The sequence below is a fragment of the Dryas octopetala genome, chromosome 4 (assembly GCF_963921425.1).
Source record: "Dryas octopetala chromosome 4, drDryOcto1.1, whole genome shotgun sequence".
NCBI classification, from domain to species: domain Eukaryota; kingdom Viridiplantae; phylum Streptophyta; class Magnoliopsida; order Rosales; family Rosaceae; genus Dryas; species Dryas octopetala.
In genome coordinates, this window is record NC_141369.1 from 3,379,198 (window position 1) to 3,382,856 (window position 3,659).

At 36.6% G+C, this 3,659-nt stretch overlaps 1 long non-coding RNA gene across 1 annotated transcript; it reads right to left on the minus strand.

Annotated features, from left to right (window-relative positions):
• On the minus strand, window positions 1-3,418 carry LOC147286221 (uncharacterized). Its single transcript, XR_015121614.1, has 4 exons — window positions 3,068-3,418; window positions 2,799-2,918; window positions 1,653-2,652; window positions 1-55 (listed from the first exon to the last, which is right to left on the minus strand). It is a non-coding gene; the product is annotated as an uncharacterized LOC147286221 (long non-coding RNA).
• Window positions 3,419-3,659: the final 241 nt, after the last annotated feature.

Consider the following 3,659-nt stretch of genomic DNA (forward strand, 5'->3'; position numbering starts at 1 on the left):
GTGAGTCAGTTTAGAATGTCAGGGCCTTCAAATATTGCAGTAGTGAGTCAAGAGCCTACACTTTTTGCAGAAACAATTCGTGAACATCCTATATGGTAAAAAGAATGCTAGGGAATCTGAAGTAACAAAGGCAACAATTCTTGCCAATGCTCATGAATTTATAAGGTAATATAATGCCAACTTTCCATAAATTGAAGTCAATGTAGAAAAATAGTAGTTAATTACAGGCTTCTGGTAGTGCTGCAATAGGACCACCAATTTTTGTTATCAATCAAATTAAAGAAATGATTTACTCTCCCCCAATCATCCATATTCTAAATATACAAAATTTTCATTTGACAAAATCAATGGACAATGCAACAGACTCTATTCTCCAGAAAACTATAAGAACAAAATTTGCAGACTGCACTGTAATAACAGTGGCCCATAGAATACCAACAGTAATGGACTACATTATATCCCAAAGCTCTTGAACCAAAAATTGTGTTGTCTTATTCATGTGATGTTAGTTGTTGATTTTCCAAATTACATTGACTGAGAAATTAGTAGAGTATGATGAGCCAATTAAGCCGATGAATAAAGAAGGGTCACTCTTTGGGCAGCTTGTCAAGGAATACTGGTCTCGAGCTGCCAATGCCAATATCCACTCGAAAGAGTCTTGATTATGAGGATTAAATTCGTTAATGTCATTGAGTACGTTAGAATTCAATAAGCTATTGCAGCATTTAAAGCTATGAATAAAAATGTCCAAGAGCCCTTTTTTTCCCTAGAAATATAGTTTCTTAGAGCCTATTGTCACTCTTATGAATCAATGAAACAATGAAACTTTAGATTATGAACAACAAAACTATAAAAATTTGATGCCTAAATTTTAAAACAACTTTTACTGTTTGGATATTGACACATACAGATTCTGAAAACTCAAAAGGAAGCATTTAGAGCTTTACTGTTTGGGCCTTTGGCAAATGGCAATAGAGGTGGTTAACTTGAAAATCTTCACTTTAAGGTTTGAATATGGTAAATGCACCTCTTTGACTGGGGAAGGTAGGAATCCAACCAGAAATAAAGAAGGCAGTGGCAGCAGAAGTGTACTATTCATAGACACTTTGGCCTTAATGACAAATACTACTGGAAGGTTTTCCAATGGAAAAACTATCGTTGATGTTGTTGGTGAGCTCCTCTCTCTCTCTCTCTCTCTCTCACACACACACACACACAAATTGGAGGTCACATATATATAATAACATCATAATCTACTGCTAATGTAGCAGATCATGTGTTAATGGCATGCATAACCTGCTGTTATATTGCTACAGATCACTTTCTACATAAATCTCTTGTTTAATTATATTATTAGTTCCCTCATCTAATCATGCTCTAGAAAGTTAAAGGTTTTGGTAACAAAGATTTTTGAAATTAAGACATCTTCTCTATAAACCATGGATTTTTGTTCACATGCAACCTTTAATACTCAGGATATGGTTATACATTTAAGGGCCCATTCGTTTTGGGAAATAATTTGTTTGAGTCATTAAGGTACCATCTTATTCAAACTTTTGAAAATAAAATAAACAATAAAGAATAATGGTACTTATCAACCAATCTGTATTCATTATTTATGCAGTTCAATGAAAGATGGATATGACACTCACTGTGGAGAAAGAGGAGTGCAGCTATCAGGGGGTCAAAAGCAGAGGATAGCACTTGCTCGAGCAATATTGAAGAACCCGAGAATTCTTATGTTAGATGAAGCCACCAGCAGAAGAAATAGCACCACGAACCACCCAAACCCATTAAAAAAATGGGAAAAAAATCAATACAAAAAGTTATATAAGTACTAAAATCAAACAAAAGCACAATGAAGAAAATAGTCACCATTGACTAAAATGATCACCATTGAAATAGTTATATCAGTACTTTATCTGGTGATATCTATCAGTCCATTATCACAATCACCAAGCGTGCATCTTTCTATCCATATATATGTGCCTTGAATTTGGTTTTGTTTGAAACCCATCAACATGATATATGTGCTCTATCACCTTCAAACTCAAGGTTGACTGCAATTATGTGTACGTTAACATTCCTTCATTCTTACTGTCTGAGTCCCTTTGAATTCCTGTGAGCTTTATTATGTGGCCTCGGCCATCAAGTGTCTTATAAGGTGACACAATCAAGTAAAATAATTTAGATTCTCATTTTCTCTACTTTTAATTCTTTTTGTCTTTTTAAGTTGTGTTTCCTCAATGCAATTGCAGCAGTTGTTTATAATTATTCAACATTAATTAATTGTTGCCAAAACAGATGCATAACTTTGGAGTATGGAATCCAAGGCCATGTGAAGAAAAGGAACAAAAAAAATCAAACAAAAGCACAATGAAGAAAATAAAAATCGCATGGATTCTTGCCTCTGTCCGCAAAACTAACCAATGTAAAATCCCATGATTTGTCCGCAAAATTGACCAAATTAAATGATCCATAGCCTAGAAGCCCAGGACACACGTGAAAAATCAGTAAAATAAATTCAAAACTGAAACTTTAGTCTCAGAGACAATAATGTAAAATTAAAAAGGAAAAAGACAAAAATGATAGTAAATTACCAATTTAGAGGCATATGTTACTCTACTCTAGCAAGCGACTCTTGTCTATGATCTCAAATATTGAATTAAAATGAAAAAAATAAAAAGAGTCATGAGAAAGAAACAAATTAAATGAAACATAAATCAAATTGGAAAAACATTACCAAACACATTACATAACTGAAATATGTTGAAACACATCATGAGATGAATGATTACCTAATTATAAGCCAGACTTCAGAAAATCTACTTCTTCTGTTTTATTATTCTTTTTCTCCTGTATTTGTTTGTATTTGGCTTTGGACTGGGTTTCTTCCCTCCTCTGCCTTTGCCTCTGGGCTTAATAAATTCAGTTTCGACCAAAAAAAAAAAAGTCCACACTTCAGAACCCTAAATTGTAACAGAAAAAAAAAAAAAAAAAAAAAGCTTGGGAATACGTCGAGCATATTCATTTTCCATATATGGTCAGCTGAAAGGTCATCTGGTACCTTGTTTAGGCTTGCTAAGCCGCCGGCCTTTGGAGGCTCGATCCTCCGTCGTGAAGCATCGTCGGCGCAAGTGAGTGGCACAGAGAGACTCCCCGTGGCGAGGGGAACGAAGCCCAGGTGGTCCGGCCTGACGACGCCGCTGAGAACGGCGAGTCAACGCCGATGAACCCAAATTGGTCCGAACTTGGTTCTCGGGTTGGCTGGGTTCTGGGGAGAACGAAGGGTATGGGGAGGAAGAGGATGAAGAGACGAAAAATATGGGCCAAACACCACCCCCATATGCCTCCGAACGCGCGCCCACACGCCGGAGATAGTGACGGCGAGGGAGAGAGACCGAGAGGGAAGAGAGAGACAGGGTGTTGGGAGAAAAGAGAGTGAGGACTGAGGAGAGGGCAAGTCATCCAAAAAGAAAGTTAAGGTGAATGACCAAAAAGGGCACACCAAACCCAACAATTTCAAGATGGCAAATAGATAAAAAAAAAATTCATATGAGGGAAAACCAAAGGGATGGCACAACCGTAAAAAAACGGAAAAGGCAATGGCAAAAAATAAATAGACAATGAATGACCAAAACGAGCCCAACTTATCCCAC